The sequence below is a fragment of the Schistocerca piceifrons genome, chromosome 8 (genome assembly GCF_021461385.2).
Source record: "Schistocerca piceifrons isolate TAMUIC-IGC-003096 chromosome 8, iqSchPice1.1, whole genome shotgun sequence".
Taxonomy (NCBI): Eukaryota; Metazoa; Arthropoda; class Insecta; order Orthoptera; family Acrididae; genus Schistocerca; species Schistocerca piceifrons.
This window is the reverse complement of record NC_060145.1, coordinates 277,205,267-277,224,880: the sequence shown is the minus strand read 5'-3', so window position 1 is coordinate 277,224,880 and position 19,614 is coordinate 277,205,267. Positions and strand designations below refer to the sequence as shown.

The following is a 19,614-nucleotide window of genomic DNA, read 5'->3' as shown; positions in this document are numbered from 1 at the left end:
GGATGAGAGCAAAGCAGCCTGCTCGTTCTGCTTGACTACCTAGCTAACAAGCGACCGTGGGCAGATTAAAACCGGAATGTGTACACCTCCGATCCGGGATATGCACGCTTCACCGGACCCCGGAAACTGTGTGCGAACATGAGCGGCTACACTGGCGGATTATCCCACTGATGCCTTAATAAAGCTACTAAATCACCAAAAAAATTCTTACATAATATGTTTAACGCCATAAAACTTCGTTCCATCCTCACATTTCAATTCTAAAGTTCAGTTGTTTTCTTCCACATCCCAATATACTGCAGAGACTCGTATGTTCAGAATTCAATTCGCTGCCAAATGTCTGTCTAAAGTGCACTGTCATGCCGTTTCCGAGAAAAACGGGTGGCGCGATGTGTCTGGGACAGGCAGTACACTGTTATTCGTCAGTTGGTAACTGACCTTCCATAGCAGAGTCTGCGTAAATTTGCCTACTTTGTTCGCACCAGCACTCCTGGAGTTTGTCTGCGAAAGCAAACATTTGGCCAGCGTATTTCCTCCTGCGTCACTCGTGCAGTTCTGCGCTGATGCAGTCATTCATGGCTGAGTCTTCTGCGATCTTTCTCTCACTACTTGCCAGAACCTCTTATCCGTAGATAAGTCTTCAGTTTGTTCCTCTTTATCACATGAGTGAGATACTTTTCAAGGACTAATGTTGTCTCGTTGTCGACTGGTAATGCTGCAGCTCTAAACAGAGGGTTTCGTTGGCTGACAGCTGGCAAAAAGTGTTAACGTGCAAAATACTCTCTCTGTCACACAGGATGGCTTGCTATTATCACCTAAAATTTATTGACGATGACGAAGAGAAAATGGTCGCACTGGCAGCGTAGATGGCAATGATATAAGCTTTTACGATGTGAAAGACCAGTAAGGTAAAGGTCTACAAGTCACTTCTTGCCAAAAAGAACTTAATTCGAGTAGACAGTATCTTATCAAAGCCAACAGCCTTGCCGCAGCGGTAACACCGGTTCCTGTCAGATCACCGAAGTTAAGCGCTGTCGGGCTGGGCTAGCACTTGGATGGGTGACCATCCGGTCTGCCGGGCGCTGTTGGCAAGCGGGGTGCACTCAGCCCTTGTGAGGCAAACTGAGGAGCTACTTGATTGAGAAGTAGCGGCTCCGGTCTCGGAAACTGACATACGGCCGGGAGAGCGGTGTGCTGACCACATGTCCCTCCATATCCGCACCCAGTGACGCATATGGTGTGAGGATGACACGGCGGCCGGTCGGTACCGTTGGGCCTTCATCGCCTGTTCGGGAGGAGTTTAGTTTAGTTTTTAGTATCTTATCAAAATATCCGGACACATATTAGTAGGCAATACTATGGAGCGCCTACCCTTTGTCCTTAAGGCGACTTTACTGTCGACACTTTCACCCAGCTATCTGACTGTGCAGGCGGAATGGCAGCCCATTCTTCCTCAAGAGACTTAACCAGAGGAGGTACTGATGCTGAATATTCAGGTCTGGAGCGAAACCGACATTCTGACACATCCGACAGGCGAGTCATTTGGGTTCAAGTCGGGTCTCTAGGCGGACCAATCCATTTTCAAAATATTACTGTGCATAAACCATTCCTTCACATATGCTTCTTTATGACAGGTCATTGTCATGCTGGTACATACACCGATTCCATATTTCTCCGCTACTTTACGCTGTATACAATACTGTAAAAGTGTTCACATCCTTCCGCATTAAGCATTTCCTTCAGCGTAATAAGGCACCACGCGCTAACCACGGAAAACGAGCTATACCATAACACCGGTTCAATCGTACTTCACTGTTGACACAGATAATGTGTACTCTAAGCATTCGCCAAATCCAAACCCTTCCACCGGATAATTGATCACTCCACATTACTCTTTACCAGTCGTCCACTATCCATCAGCGTCGCTCTTCTCAGCATATCAAACATCGCTTAGCACAGACCAGAGAAATGTGTGGCGTTCGAGGAGCAGATCTACTATTGTATCCCATTCTTTTTAATTCCCTACGCACAGCCATTGTTACAGCTGCACTTTGGAAGTTCTGTCGATTTCATGCAATTTCTTAATCACCTCCCCAATCCTCGACGGTTTCTCTCCATCAGTACATGAGGCCGCCTGGTCTTGGTTTAGGTGTGATTGTTGCTTCACCTTTCCACCTCACAATCACATCACCAACAGACGACCTGAGGGCAGATTTAGAAGTCTTGAAATGTCTCTGATGGAGTTGTTTCTCAGGTGACTTGCAATGACAAGAACACGTTCGAAGTCATTCAGCTCTCCTGACCCATAGCCGGCCGCTGTGGCCGAGCGGTTCTAGGCGCTTCAGTCCAGAACCGCGCTGCTGCTACGGTCGCAGGTTCGAATCCTGCCTCGGGCGTGGATGTGTGTGATGTCCTTAGGTTAGTTAGGTTTAAGTAGTTCTAAGTCTAGGGGACTGATGACCTGCGATGTTAAGTCCCATAGTGCTCAGAGCCATTTGAACCATTTCTCCTGACCCGTCTGCCGTTATTTCTCCTCTACTGACAACACAGTTGTTCCGCCTCCTTTTGCACTGGCGGGTCCGTCACTCGTGACATCAGTCCCACACTACACAGGTGTACCGAGACACTTCTGATCAGATAGTCTACACCCCAACCGAAAACAAGTAATGTGCTCATAATGTCTATTCCGTCAGTATAAATGCATCATTAGACAACAATTTCTGCAGTACTAAGAAGAAGATAAGGAAATACTAGCTCTGTGAAAACCTTTTTTGTTGTGCAGAGAAGGTTCCCGAAAAAACTCTAAGAAAACTATTCTAGTTAGGGAAATACATTCTTATAGGATACATGTGTAGCCATACATGGCTACACTCCATACAAATACATTTCCTAATCTAATTCCCTCAGCATCACCCGACTTAATTCGACTACATTCCATTATCCTTGTTTTGCTTTTGTTGATGTCCATCTTATACCCTCCTTTCAAGACACTGTCCATTCCGTTCAACTGCTCTTCCAAGTCCTTTGCTGTTTCTGACAGAATTACAATGTCATCGGCAAACCTCAAAGTTTTTATTTCTTCTCCATGGATTTTAATACCTACTCCGATCTTTTCTTTTGTTTCCTTTACTGCTTGCTCAATATACAGATTGAATCGCATCGGGGAGAGGCTACAACCCTGTCTCACTCCCTTCCCAAACACTGCTTCCCTTTCATGTCCCTCGACTTTTATAACTGCCATCTGGTTTCTGTACAAATTGTAAATAGCCTTTCGCTCCCTGTATTTTATCCCTGCCACCTTCAGAATTTAAAAGAGACGATAAATAGTTTAGACAAGAAGAGAATAGAAGCTTTCGAAATGTGGTGCTACAGAAGAATGCTGAAGATTAGATGGGTAGATCACATAACTAATGAGGAGGTATTGAGTAGAATTGGGGAGAAGAGGAGTTTGTGGCACAAGTTGACTAGAAGAAGGGATCGGTTGGTAGGACATGTTCTGAGGCATCAAGGGATCACCAATTTAGTACTGGAGGGCAGCGTGGAGGGTAAAAATCGTAGAGGGAGACCAAGAGATGAATACACTAAGCAGATTTAGAAGGATGTAGGCTGCAGTAGGTACTGGGAGATGAAGAAGCTTGCACAGGATAGAGTAGCATGGAGAGCTGCATCAAACCAGTATCAGAACTGAAGACCGCAACAACAACAGGATACTCGCTGAAATGATTCGACGACGAAACTTACTTCTGTTCGTCCAAAATCATACAGATAGTACAGGACAGTTGGAGGCAAGGAAATAGTAGTCTGAAACGGATATTTAGCTTATTATTTGTACAAACAGCTTACACCTTATAGCAACAACTTCATAGCGTTGCAAAGCATGCACTTCAACGGCGCAAAACATTTTGGCATAGTCAGATATTCTGTAAAGTGAAGGAATGTGGGAATTACCTATAATCGAATCGAGGACTATTGTTAATTATTTACCTTTATATAGGGAACGCGGTACTGCTGACAGTAGATTGAACTTCAATTGCCCTCGCCAATTACTGAGAAGAAGAGCAGTGAGTGCAGCTGATGGCAAAGCCAGCGCTGTGCTATATACTGCTTCGAAGAGCGATCCAGGGAGCTATCTATTGCTGTATTCAGAGTGAATGAATAATGGGTAATCTTTATCATGCAGCTCTGGAGAATGTATACCGAGGAACTAAGAAACAATAAATAATAATTTCGGGATGATGTCAGCATCTATTTCAAAATGGCTCTGAGCACTATGCGACTCAACTTCTAAAGTCATCAGTCCCCTAGAACTTAGAACTACTTAAACCTAACTAACCTAAGGGCATCACACAAATCCATGCCCAAGGTAAGATTCGAACCTGCGACCGTAGCGCTCGCGCGGTTGCAGACTGTAGCGCCTAGAACCGTTCGGCCTCCCCGTCCGGCAGCATCTAGTATTTCGACAGTTAATTTGTGAGTTTACTCTTAGGCTAAAGCCAATAAATCTCTGAGAGTTTACTCTTAGACTAATTCCATTAATTCGCTGATCTTTCTATCATTTAACAGCGTGGTGCAGTTAGCTGATCTGCTTTATGAACTAAATCGGTGGATGATCACTGTCAGTGGCTATCCAACTTATATTTTTTGCCCTCCCTTGTCTGATTCTCACCCTCTTGCTGTTTCATCAACGCTATTTCTTCTTCTTCCTTCTACCAGACAAGGGGAGTTTAGGCTGAGCCTCCCCCTCCGGCAGTACCTGTTTCTCTACCTCGTTTTGCATTCACGATCACCAATGTATTGCTCCTCCCTTGTTGCGATGTCCAGCTTCCACGGCACTCTTGAGGTATTGCCTTCAAGTGCCATCTTTTCTCTCTTGAGCTTTGTGAGTCGTATCAGTCTTTATTTCTTCCCTTTGCCTAGGATATTGATATTCTGAATGTAGCCTGGAAGATTTCGATTTCACCTCTGTATTTGGATTTCACTGCCTAGGATATGATCAGTTATTGTGAGTCAGTGTCCTTTGGCAAAAGTTTCATAATTTCTTTTAGAGACAACCCCAAAATTCAGTGGACTGGAGTTGTTAACGGGAATCTTCAACGACAGAAATATTGTGTAAAGGTTGCATACGCTTAAAGAAGTAACAGTGGAATTACCCTTCACTTGTATCAATAACTCTTACGTCACTTACAATCAGTGTTTATTTTGAAAGGAAATACCCAATAGTTTCCTGTTCAAAAGCAATGAAAGACATATGACGTAGACCTGATTGCACAGTAATCGTATGGGTCATTATTGGAGAGGCTATAAGAGGACTTGCAGCAATTACCCTTTATTTTAATTATTATTTTAAGGTTTGTGTAAAATATGAAAGCCATCAAAATGATCGCGATTTCAATTATTGGATTAAAAGTCTTTGGACTCGGTGTCAAATTTTGTTTAAAAGTTTAAATGTTGGATACTGCGCAATTTACTAATGATTTTTCAGTTAATAGTGAAATATATCAGTTAATTGGTTCAAATGACTCTGAGCGCTATGGGACTCATCTGCTGAGGTCAGTAGTCCCCTAGAACTTAGAACTAGTTAAACCTAACTGACCTAAGGACATCACAAACATCCATGCCCGAGGCAGGATTCGAACCTGCGACCGTAGCGGTCTTGCGGTTCCAGACTGCAGCGCCTTTAACCGCACGGCCACTTCGGCCGGCTATCAGTTAATTGTAATAACCTGTTGACATATCGGAAATATAACTGCATTTAAAGTCCACTTTCCGAGAAAGTTCTGGCGCCCTTCTGTAAACACTGACTGTGATCCACCACCTCTAATCGATGGGGGAAAGATGTGCAGGGTAGCCTGCCAGTCAAGGAATATTTGGTGTTTCACATTAAAATCGTTTATCTCAGAGGCCCCAGCCAAGTCTCTACAAGTATTTTCCCAGTGAATTTCTGACAAGTCTACATAAGGCAAGTTGCCTGCCTGTCAGAACTGAGACAGCTCTGTCCAGTTAAGAAGAGATGGCTTTAGCTCTCTGCTGAATTTGCTGGCAAACCTGTACTATCGATATAGGCAATAGCAAATGTGAGGGGTGAATTACGTGTGTGGCTGTCGTGTGCTGGAATGCAGAATTGCGTTGTTTCTCTCTTTTGATTTCCAGCACTCGAATAGAGCAGATATCTCTTGATTAGTATTTGTCCAGAGTGGACAGTTTCTTGCTTTGTACCCTCAATTTTATGCGCATCAGCACCTGTCACCAGCAGCATAGACATGAACTGCCACCTCTCTTCCATTCGCTATTCATTATTTAGGCCCCAATACCTAGACTGGCAGGCAGCTTACGCCCTCTCTCTCTGAGCGAACCCCTTCTGTATTCAGCAGTTGCAGAATTTACCACAAGCTTCCATTAATTCGCTCCTTTATTTAAAACCGGCCTTGCTTCCAGCACTAACAACCGAACTCACTCCAAATATCCTGCACATTGCATGTTGTTGTTGTTGTGGTCTTCAGTCCTGAGACTGGTTTGATGCACATTGCATAAAATCTGCAAAATCAATATCAGCATTGCGCACAGAAAGAAACAAGGAACCAGCCACATCACGATGCAAACGGCAAGTGCTTGCGACTTCATTCGGGTGGAATTTACTATTGCTGCAGAACCATACAGAAAATCTTTAGTGGTCGAAAGTGTAATATAATGGAATTGCGTCAGGCAATGAGAAATGATATAATATTCGTATCCATGGTAATTTTGCTAAATGAGAACAAACTGAGAAAAGGAGACCTTAAGAAATAAAGAGGGGTAAATATTATATGGGCATATGACCGGAAATCCCTTCCGAAGGTCATAAACCCACTTGAAGATTGAGATAAAAAATCTCTGAGAGAGTGGATTTCAGTTATTAAAAGCACACATGAGGACTTACCAGGCATGTGGGAATTTTCTGTCTGTACTAGGGTTTTAAGTCCACACTCAAAAAGTCAGTGAGCTGGAGCACTATCGTGCAGCTGCCACGTTACCCTTTGTACCACCAAAGGCATGTCTTCCAGCAGGCGAGGCAGAGCCACCATAAGGGAGCGCATGTATGCTTCACCTGTGAGGCCTTGTGAAGGATGACTGGTCCCACGAGGCGGTCGCCAGTAATCCCCATCCACACACTGAGCCTGAACTGGTGCTGACGGCTCGCTGCCACCGTAAGATGAGGTTTCTGCGTATCCCGCAAGTGGGTGTTCTGAAAGTTCACGATACTGTACCAGTAAAGATAGCCTCATCTGCGACTAGTGTGGATGACAGAAATTCCAGCACCGTGGTGGTCTCTGCGACGACCCGGTGACAAAACCGTCGCTGCGGAGGCACGTCCGTAGCAAATAAGTCATGCATGCGTCGTAAATGATACGTACTGCAGCAATTGTCATGGTAGACAAGTTCATCTACCTCCCGCCCACTTTTGTATCTCTGTTAGAGGTAAAATTTTCAAACGGCCCGTCGGTTCTACGGTAATGCTGATTCATGAAGTAGGGAAGTATCTTCATAAAATTTATAAAGCATAGTTACAGCAAGTTAAAGCATATAATAATAGTTATTCACAAAATACATTAGTTCAAAATTTTGTGAACGGCTAATAAAAATGTTTTGAAGCCCCTACCGCGTGTGGACCTCTGTGAAAGCTGAAACGCCCAGTAGTGTATAGTAGGGACCAGATTGACCATCACCGTTCTAAAAGAATGGTTCAAATCGTTCTAAGCACTGTGGGACTTAACATCTGAGTTCATCAGTCCCCTAGACTTAGAACTACTTAAACCTAACTAACCTAAGAACATCACACACGTCCATGCCCGACGCAGGATTCGAGCCTGCGACCGGAGCAGCGGCGCGGCTCCAAACTGAAGCGCCTACAACTGCTCGGCCACAGCGGCCGGCCCACCGTTCTACATCTATGTAGTGAAGGCAGTCTCTTTAGTAGATCTGTTGCATCTTCCAAATGTTCTGCCAATAAAATGCAGTCATGGGTCATCTGGCTTAGACCATGATGGCAGGCCACCTATCTCTTGGTGATGCCGGTATCGTATTCTCCAGTGTTCAACACCTCTCCGTCCAAGGCCTGTGCACGTACCGGGTCCATCCATCTTTCGTGAAAATCAATTCCTGTAAACGAATCTGTCTCGTATAAACGACGAAATGCTGTTACTTACAGTTTATGGTCTGGTTCCTGTTGGTGGGGATACCCTTCCCTTGCAGTTGTACCACTACACGCACACCGCAGTTTATCTGTCTATACAGGGTGGTCGTAAATTCCCGTTACAGATTTCTAGGGCTTGTAGAGGGGAGTGAGTACATCGTATTTTGAATAGGAACCCATGTCCGGAAACGCCATGCAACAAGACTTCAGCGCATCAAAGTTATAGGCGCGGGCGTCTGTAAATGTACGTATACACGAGGTGATTCCGTGATAATGTTACAAACTTTCTAGGATGATGGAGAACGATAATTGTATTAATTCGAATTAAGAATCCCTCTACCGGAAACTAACGAGTCGAAAGTTACAAACGAAAACCGTTCTAATACCTCAGACAGTTGAATACATGTATCGGTTCTTGTGTTGCGAATAGTGTAGGGTTGGTAACTTTCAGTGGTGGTAGTGTGGACAAAAACGAGAAAAAATGTCCAGTAAACGTGGGCTATAAAGTGCGTACCTTAACAGCTATGAACACTTGTTCAGTAGAGGAGATGTGTTTCACATTAGCGAAGATGAACGAATGGTCATAGCTCCTCAGGTATGCAATTTTGAGCCCATGTTTATTGGACATTTTTTTCTCGTTTTTGTCCACACTACCGCCACTGAAAGTTACCAGCCCTACACTCTTAGCAACACAAGAACCGATACATGTATTCAACTGTCAGAGGTATCAGAACGGTTTTCATTTATAACTTTCGATTTGTTCATTTTCGGTACAGGGATCCTTACTTCAAATTAATACATTTATCGTTCTCCATCATGCTAGAAAGTCTGCAACATCATCACGGAGTCACCCCATGTATACGTACATTTACAGACGCCCGCGCCTATAACTTTGATGCTCTGTAGTCTCGTTGGATGACGTTTCTGGACATGGGTTCCTATTCAAAATACGATGTACTCACTCCCCTCTACAAGTCCTAGAAATCTGTAACGGGAGTTTCCGACCACCTTGTATGTAAAGGCCATGTGGGACTGATCTTGTTAGGTATGTCGGGCCATCATATCTCAGTGCCGCGCTACCTAACACACTCATTCGTGCTAACTGGACTTAATTCGGTTGGAGGAATGGACATTTGAAAGTTTGCGTCGGACGCTGCTGCGTCATGTCCGCGCTTGCTTAGAGGCCTGTGGGAGCAATTTTGGGCACGTTGTCTAACGGTGGTCTCGTCACAGCACGTCGAGTGCTGTAATGTACTGTACTGCATTTCCGGCCTTGAGTCCGGCGTGCACTCCGACGCTGCCTTTGTAAGTCTGCTTTTGTGTCTTGTCAAATATTTTCTTACGTATTGATTCTATACTTAATCTTTCCTAATATCTTTATTTCGTATCATATCCATCCTCATACAGCCTTTAATACTCCTTTAGAATCTCATTTCTGCCGCCTGTATTTTACTCAGTTAGTTTTGAGTCGACACCCAGGTTTCATTGCCATAAAGTAGTGTGGCTAAAGCCATTACTTCCTAATTTCATTTTCGTTTCTTTCCCAATTTTATTTATAAACATTCTTTGAATTGACCCACATATAGCTAGAAATTGACTAACTTTTTGCTCAATCTCGTTTTCATTTTATAAATTTGCTCCACGGCCAAGATATTTCAAATTTGATAATTGCTCTAATATGTTATTTTCTAGTTCAAATTTTGATCTGGCTGGGATCGTCTGTAAATAGAAGAGTATTTGAGTAGACGCTATCTCACAGCTCGATTCTTCTATCTACTACCAATTTCGATTTCTTCAACATGTCGTCAATACATGAATTAAAAAGAGAATCCGTTCACTTAAATTCCTGTATCTACGGTAAAACCAGTATTTCTATGGCGACTCCTTATTATCAAAATTAGGTGCATATCGGATAATCCTCATTTTTTAGCGTTTGCCGTAATTTCATTCGATTATCCTAACAAACGTCTCCTGAAAAATCTATAAAAGTGAGATTCGCTTGCAAATCACTTTCTCTTCTTTGCACCATTATTTGCCTAGTGGTGAAGACATTATCCACCCCCGAACCCCCTTTCCTTCAGACCACCTCACTCTTCTCGAAACGGATAATTTGCAATAGTTTCTACACAATTATCAAATCCCGGATTACAACGTCTGAAGTAGTCCTACGTAGGTCAAATAGACACGGTTGTCAGAAACAGTCTGAAAAACTTGTCATGGTGTTGCAGGGTAGTCTGCGTTGAGAAATAATTTTTAAGAAAAAGATACGATACGTTGGGCCGTTCCCAAGTTAATTAGCATTGACGTTAGCCAATCGGGCTGTTGCGAGCGAAAATTCAAGCGGTCCGCCAGGTACATTTAGAGTCAGTTGTTCTCATGGTGTAAATGTTAACGTGGAAGACTGCTCAGCCTTTGAGTCGGTTTCGATCCTTACTACAGTCTCATGTTCAATTTTTCTATCACTCTCTCGTTCGGTTTTAGGAAACCAAACGAAGTACGCGTTTGGCGACATATATCTGGCGGCCTGATGAATTCGCGCGTTCCACTGCCTGATTGACTAATTTCTGTGCTAATTTATTCGAAAATGGCGCCACTTAGCGAATTTTTTCTTAACAATTACTTCTAGGGCAGCCTATCCTGTAACATCCGTACAAGTTCTTCACACTGACCAGCCTCTGTGGTTTCAGTCAGGCTACATGTCAGAGCTACAATCATTGGCCAAGTGAGAAGCAGCTGACGCTGAGAACTAGATCCCCGATAGGAAACGTCTGTCATTGCATCGTAGGCTACATATACATGCAGTTCCCACGTAAGTGCCTGGCAGGGTGTTCATCGAACTACTTTCACACTCTTTCTCTAGGCTCCTGCATTCGAACAGCGCACTGGAAAAACGAACACTTAAATCTTTTTGTATGTACTCCGATCTTTTTTTATTTTATTGCAGTGATTTCACCCTAGGTCAATAAAATATTTTCGCATCTTCAGGAGAGCGTTGGAGAAAAGACCTAGCAGCAACGAAAAACGCCTTTAGTTTCTTGATTGCCACCCTAATTCGCGTATCATATCTGCGATTCTCTCTCACCTATTCGCGATAATACAAATTGAGGTGCCCTTCTTTGAACTTTTTCGATGTCTTCCGTCTATCCTATCTGGTAAGGATAACATACTGCACAGTGACACTCTAACAGAGGAAGGACACGCTTAATGTTGGACATTCTCTTTAGTAGGCCTGTTGCATCTTCTAAGTGTTCTGCCAGTAAAATGCAGTCTTTGGATTGTTTTCCCCGCAACATTATCTATGTTCTTTCCAATTTAAGTTGTAATTCCGAGATATTTAGTTGAACTGACAGCCTTTAGATTTGTCTGTTTTTTCGTGTAACTGAAATTTATCAAATTCCTTTTAGTACTCATGCAGACGACAACCTTCTATGTTTTAAGGTCAGTTGCCACATTTTGCACCATACAGATATCTTATCTAAATCTTCTGATGGCTTTGCTAGGCGGTGATTGACAGTATCATCTGCAAACAAGCGAAAAGGGCTGCTCAGACTGTCTCCTAATCGTAGATTAGAAACAGCGCAGGGCCTATAACACTTCTATGGAGGACGTCAGGTATCACTTCTGTTTTACTGCATGACTTTCCGTCAGTTACTATGAACTGTGACCTTTCTGACAGCAAATCACGAATCCAGTCGCACAGTTGAGACGATTCCCCGTAGGCACACAATTTGATTAGAAGCCATTTGTGAGGAACACTCAGTGTGTCAAGACATTTACGGCGGATTGCACATGTGCTAAACGAAAGAGAATTTGTTGAAAATTAGTGGATTTCGTAAAAAAATGCAATATAATTCCCATAAGATGAAGAAACCTATGGAACGCGATTAGGAGATTCATAGCAAAAACGTAGTTTAAATTTGACGGGGCAATATGAAGTGGGAAGAATACTGAAAAATCGGAACTAGATAAGGCGTATGTAGAACTTAGACTTGTTCTTAGGGTTTTGTAAAAGTGTTCTGCATCTATGAAGGAAACTGCAACTAGTTCTAGAGTACTGCTGTGTCATTCGACGGGAGCTAATTATGAGGAGGCGTCGTAGCTAACTTCTGGCAAATTCAGAGACGCGGTCAGTATAGTCCATATCAACGCTATCAGATCCTTTGTGAGAAAACCGACAACGTTGTCGCGTTAAAATAGTTGATGAATTTAGTGAACAGGTATTCAACGTAAACTGCACAACAGTTATTCTGCCTCCATCGAAAATCGCGAGAATAAGATAAGAGTGATGAGAGTATGTAACCAGTCATAAGGTAAATCCGGTGCAGATGCCGCACATTTTGTATCTTTTCTTATATCGCGGTAGAATTACTTTAAATATTGTTGCGAACTGATAGAGTGGAAGTTTAAAATGTCTGCATTAGATCACATACGAGCAAAAAGTCAGTAAGAGAAACGGAGAAAGGAAGATTAGATTAGATTAGTGCTTGTTCCATAGATCATGAATACGACACTTCGTAATGATGTGGAACAAAGGAATTGTTGCATGAGCACCGTTTCTCCCTGGAACCCTGTGCAGATGCCGACTTTTCTCGGGAGAGACACCGTATGTAAAATAATTAATAACTAAATCAAATTTAAACTTATTTCTTCAACTTTAATACAACTTTGCATTATAACATAAAACAAGACAATTATGTGCATACAACTGAGTAGTAACATGAACTGAATAATAATTTACGACATTAATTTACGTAATACTTTAATTTAGATTTACAGTGTACAAGGTGGAAGACACAAATTTACAGAGATTGTTTCTTCATGCTTTGTTCTCTAGCATCTTTTCTGCCACAGTCTAAACATATGACCACAAATAGAGAGCATGACTGAATACAGTCATCCTTTTTTTCTTTTTCTTTTTTTGTTAAGAAATAATTTTCCCAACATTCACAGGAACGGTTGATTTCTTAATGTATTGAGTTCTTTCCAGTTTCTGCGGTGCTCCTCGTAGCTGGTCGTGTCCTGTTTCGTACAGGGACGGATACTATTGTTTTCACCTTTTCCTTCTGCTTTTTTTCCTTAATTTCGTTTTGCTTTTGTTTTTCACGCTTCTCTGCAATGTCAATACCAACCGTCAGTAAGTGCTTTGGGTTGAGCTTTCGTCTTACAGAAGCTGATTCGGGCAGTTTTGGTATCGGGCTTATATTCTGGAGAAGTTTCGTTGGTGTCATTTTATCACGTGACTTACAGAATACTGTGGAAATCCCTGGGAAGGATCAGCAGGGATAGGTGAGGGGTCCATAGAACTGGAAGTCTGTTGAGCTGATGACAATGATAACGGTTCGCTTGTGCGTGACATTGAGAAGAAGTCTTCAGGTACTCGGTTTTAGTTAAAGGGACAAATGCCTGTGGCTTCAAAGCCACTAAGCGCTATTCCTAGAGACGCGGCTTTACTCCACGCTGCACCGACTAGTCGAACCACTTGATATCGAGTGATTTTGCTTTGACTATTTCGTGCAACTTGTTATGATGACGAGGAACGAATCGTCGCCAATGTGAATGACTGGTGGCCAAAGCTAAATAAAAACATACAAATATCTTCTGTGCATATAGAGCAGGTTTGTCAGTGAAGTCGACAAGGAACTGGTTGCATGGTCTGGGCTGCAACGACTAAAAGTCCTTGGTAAAAAATAATATATTGTACTTAACTGGTGGTACAGGAGTCTTTATAGTCAAGATGAATATAATTACAAACAGAGAGCTATAGAGGCATCGCATAGGTCATACTTTAACTAAGCGCCTTGTTAGAGGTTGCCTGCTATTAGCTGAAGGCTATACTGCTTTCCTACTTGACGTCCGGAGCAACAGTGGACGAGCGCACGCTAGGGACTTGTCGCAAACTGCGGAGCGGCGCTAGTCTCGACTCGTGGGTCCAGTGATATTAGTACGGATCGCGGTCGATAACTGCAACACCTAACAAGTGTGGTATCGAACATTGATACCAAACAACCCATGCTGAAGCTCCTTTTCGGAAACATGCTTTCAGGGGCATGAAGAATGACACGGCCAGAGGCTGCAAGGCACGAGTCCAGTGAACAGATAGGCAGATCATTGCCACATCGTAGTCAACAGCTGCCTGAAGCTAATGCGAAGAATTGCTGTGAGAGTCGTGTCCGTCTATTGAGAAGAGCCTTTACCGAGGGCTCGTGTTTCAGGAAATGAACCACCTGCAGAAGAAGTCCGTACTAACGTGTGACGACTTTGGGTTCATGTAAAAGTCGGAACATGGGGCAAGCCATCAGCATACTTCTCTTCCTTCTTTACCCCACTAAATGTCAGAACAGGAGGCATAAATTGTCCTCCAGCATTACAACACGCCAGAATAGATAAATTATCGCTTTCTCTTCTGACATTAGTACCTTTTCCCGTTACCTAAGAAACAGGCTGGTTGTTTGCCTGCTTTCCGGACTCATCCATGGAAAAAATCCTTTCTGGCTTACCAAAAAAATCGTTTTCCTTTAACAGTCCTGCCAACACTTCAAAATAATTACCAACAATTTTCTTACTTATTCCAGCTAAGGTAAGACCCTCAGACTGGCGTACACTCAGTTCTGGATTTCTATGTAGGAAAGAATTTAACCAGTCGCAGCCCGCAGTTTCAGATTCGTTGTTGAGTTTGGTAGTCCCACTTCCTTCACCATTATGTATGCAACTCTTCTCGCTGCCGACTTGTCAGGCGTAAACCCATCAGCTGCAAGAGCCTTAATATGGCCAACCAATTTCTGCTCATTTCGTGGCTCAAATAAACCTAACTCTGTGAAAGGAAAAGGAAATAAATAAATTTAACAAACTAAATTAGTTATAACAAATAATATTTATTTAAATTCATTAATATTTATTTTGATTAAATATAATTTGAAAGTATTATTGATTATTAATTTGACTTGGAATAAATGATGGTTATCATTTATTCCAGGGAAAAGCTGCACGGTCATCAACAGTATTCTGTTCTTTCGAGAACAGTTACTGTCTTCATAAATTTGACTTGGGTTATTATTCAAATAGATATACCTACTGGATCCCAGCACCTTTTTTCAGATTTCCGAATGTATACGTCGTTTTAAGGTTCGCGCCGGAATACCGTAGTGCCTTTCTACCTCCCTGAATAGTATTTCCTTTGTTCTGAGCATTTTCACAGCTTCCCTTGAATTTTCCTCTACCCACTGAGCTCTTGGCAGTGCCCTTCCTTTTGTATTGAACAGACATGTCATAAATGTTTGTGTATTTTGTAAATAATAGAATTGTATACAGTATAAATTACGTTAATAACGCAAGAAATAAAATAGCTTATATTTTTACAAAAGCATGCTATAACAAAAAAATGGTTCAAATGGCTCTGAGCACTATGGGACTTAACTTCTGAGGTCATCAGTCCCCTAGAACTTAGAACTACTTAAACCTAACTAACCTAAGGACATCACACACATCCATGCCCGAGGCAGGATTCGAACCTGCGACCGTAGCGGTCGTGCGGTTCCAGCCTGTAGCGCCTAGAACCGCTCGGCCACCCCGGTCGGCACGCTATAACACCGGTAGCCTTTGAATAGTATGGAATGTTTTCAGATCACTTATAAAATCTGATAGCAATGAGGCATCTCTACGGACTGCTGTGCGGCAACCATCCCAAGGGTCAGGTAGAGGCACCTCACCCCCTGTTGTCGTATCTCAGAGCTAATATGGCCGAAAATATCCTTACTCTCTACTACCGTCACGCTTCTGACTTCTTCTATTTTAAGAATGGGTGATGTAAGTATCTGAAACCACCTTAATATACAATACATTAACACAAAGAAAAACTTTGTCAGAAGGAAACATGTACTCACCTCTGTATATAGATTATAATTTGCGTAATATCCGAGCAACTTGCAACACACCCACACACTGTGGTTATTACAAAGGAACTACTATAGCATACACACTGCCATCTATTGGTAACTGTGGGAACCTCTAGTTACACCGGAGCGGCGTCTGTACTGCATTTACCCTACAGATTGTAATCATCACCCTCGGCACATACAAGAACGACGTGGGGCCGAAAGCCCCTATTCGCTGTCCAACGGCTTGCGGAGTAGTGCCTTACAAGGGAAACTTCCTATCGCATCCCCCTCAGAGTTAGTGGTAACAGGGCCCAGCGGACAGCCCGTCGAAATCTGAACACAGATCAAGCAAGAAAACGGGAAGAAGGTGTACTGGACAGTGTACAAAAGCAAAATACAAACAGTGGACGGTCCAAGAAGAAGAATTGCAGCATAGAGCACGGGGTCGAGAAACGGGAGTCGTGGCTAAGCCGGTGCGGCAGCTCAGTGTTTTCGGTGAGAGAGTTAAAAATGGTTCAAATGGCTCTGAGCACTAAGGGACTTAACAGCTGACGTCATCAGTCCCCTAGACTTAGAACTACTTAAACCCAACTAACCTAAGGACATCACACACATCCATGCCCGAGGCAGGATTCGAACCTGCGACCGTAGCGGTCGCACGGTTCCAGACTGATGAGCCTAGAACCGCTCGGCCATCCCGGCCGGCAGGTCAGAGAGTTAGATGCCTTTTGTAATAAAATAACTGGGTTAATGTTACACCGATGAACTTGAACAATCGTCATGGTACGTCCGCCCTAAATGAATAAGACGAACACTAATGAACAAAGTCACATTATAAAAAAAAAAAAAAAGTGGTTACCGTGTAGTACTGCCAATCGAGCGATCCGTGTTCCAACCACCGCGTGATTTTTTTTTTTTTTTTTTGCTGTTCAGTTTATTCATATTTCTGTATCTCATGGTGTAACTTCCGTTTGCAACAGCGAGCTGTAAGGTAGGGACTTACACACACCAAAAGAAGTTTTGCATCACCCCGGTTCCCAGAACTCTTGAAGATAGACGTTGTATCACAGACACAGTCCCTTTGACTGTTCAGAGATGTCACTAAACACGCCCAAAGATGTAAACAACCATGCATGAGCAGCACCTATTAGACGGAGGAAGTCGCGATCAGTTCCAGTCATTCCACCAAGAAAGAGGTACACTGCTCGTGTTGTCTGTAGTTCAACCATGACTAGACGGGCAATACCGCGGTTCGACCGCGTCCGCATTGTTAGTTTGTGCCAGGAAGGGTTCTCAACAATGGAAGTGTCCAGGCGTCTCGTACTGAAGCAAAGCGATGTTGTTCGGACATGGAGGAGGTACAGAGACATAGTAACTATCAATGACATGCCTTGCTCAGGCCGGGCAAGGGCTACTACTGCAGTGGATGGCCCCTATGGCTCGGAGGAACCCTGACAGCAACGCCACCATGTTGAACAATACTTTTCGTACAGCCACAGGACGTGTGTTACATCTCAAACTGTGCGCAACCACAACATCATGCAGCGCGGTACAAATGGGCCCAACGACGTGCCGAATGGACCGCTCAGGATTGGCATCACATTCTCTTCTCCGATGAGTGTCGCATATGCCTTCAACCACACAATCGTCGGAGACGTGTTTGAAGGAAATCCGGTCAGGCTGAACGCCTCAGACACACTGTCCAGCTAGTGCAGAAAGATGGAGGTTCCCTGCTATTTTGGAGTGGCACTATGTGAGGCCGACATACGCCACCGGTTGTCATGGAAGGCGCCTTAACGGCTATACGATACGTGGATGCCATCATCCGACCGATAGTGCAATGATATCGGCAGCATATTGGCGTGGCATTGTTCTTCATGGACGACAATTCGCGCCCCTATCGTGCAAATGTTGTGAATGACTTCCTTCAGGATAAAGACATCGCTCGACTAGAGTGGCTAGCATGTTCTTCTGACATGAATCCTATCGAACATGCCTGGGATAAATTGAAAAGAGATGTTTATGAACGACGTGATCCACCAACCACTCTGAGGGATCTACGCCGAATCACCTTGAGGAGTGGAACAATCTAGAAGAACTTGTGGATAGTATGCCACGACGAATACAGGCATGCATCAATGCAAGAGGACGTGCTACTGGGTATTAAAAGTGCCGGTGCGTACAGAAATCTTGACCACCACCTCTGAAGCTCTCACTGTATCGTGGTACAACATGCAATGTGTGGCTTTCATGAGCAATAAAAAGGGCGAAATGATGTTTATGTTGATCTCTATTCTAATTTTATGTACATGTTCCGAAACTCTCGGAACTGAGGTGATGCAAAACTTTTTTTGATGCGAGTAGTATGGCCGTTGACTCTGCATAATTACTCTGTTAGCAGCCGAAAGGAAGTGTCTTTCGAATGGGAACAGCAAACGTTTGATGATAAGGCGGCAAGTCAACCGAATCCTCCACGGGGAAAGATGACTGGTGTCTCATAGACGGAATTAGCGACAGTATTTGTACGTGTGTCATATGACAGGACGCTCTTATCGACGCATCTAATTTGTACGCCTGGTAAGTGAGTGAGATATGACTTCCCTGCCCGACATAGGTGTTCGTAAGCATGTGAATGTGATCACTCCCAAGGATATGACGAAAACATAAGAGTTTGTCTCACAAGCTGCAACAAGTGACCGCAACAGATTCACAATTACACAGTTTCTCTTTGCTTTGTCAAAACATATGTTTTTAACGTTCAGTTGCGTTCCGTTTTGGAAGTCTCGAATCTTGAATTCCTTTGTTGTAATACGGTTCACAGCAGTTTATTTGCTGTTTGAATTTCTGTGGAACGTCTATGTGGTATGGCACCTGCTCTCACTATTCATCACATGTACTTTCGACTCATATTCTGTAACCAGTGTATAATGCCAAGACTACAGAAAGAGAATAAATATTTCTATGACGGGACGAACAGTTAATAATATTGTGAAAAGAAAATCGGAATAGGAGCGTTTTAAACTCGGCTCGCCGGCTTGGCGGTCCAAGACAACGACCTCTCACCCACGATGCTGTTGTTGGTTCAAACTCCTCTTTGTTGCACATCTTGTTCTTGGGTCGTTCACTGTTTTACCTTTTTTTTTTCAAAGTTCAGCAGGCCTCCTTCCTGTTTTCATGATTCATCGGTGTTCAGTTTTTGACGGGCTATCCAATTGGCCATCTTACCACTAAATCTGAGTGGGCTGCAATGTTGAGTTTCCCTTGTTATAAGTAAACGGAAAAACCGCAGTACGTGGGACATCTGAAGCCAGTACACTTACAGTATTCCTTAGTGTACAGCAATAATCTGACATTCAATGCCTTGCACAGCTCATGTGGGCCGACATTTTGGAGGAGAGTAATTGGAGCGCAGCGGTACGGTATATCTGTGTTACTGGTTGCAAATTTGGCTTTCCGCTTTATTAATTTGTAGTGAAGTAATGATATTACCGTTTGCCACTTATAACCCAAGAAGCTCACTTCATGTATTATTATTGATTTCTCGCTTTTATTTATGATCCATCTACTGTG

General features: G+C 43.3%; 1 pseudogene; it reads left to right on the top strand.

Annotated features, from left to right (window-relative positions):
- The first annotated feature begins 973 nt into the window (after window positions 1-973).
- Window positions 974-1,091, top strand: LOC124712933 (annotated as a pseudogene).
- Window positions 1,092-19,614: the final 18,523 nt, after the last annotated feature.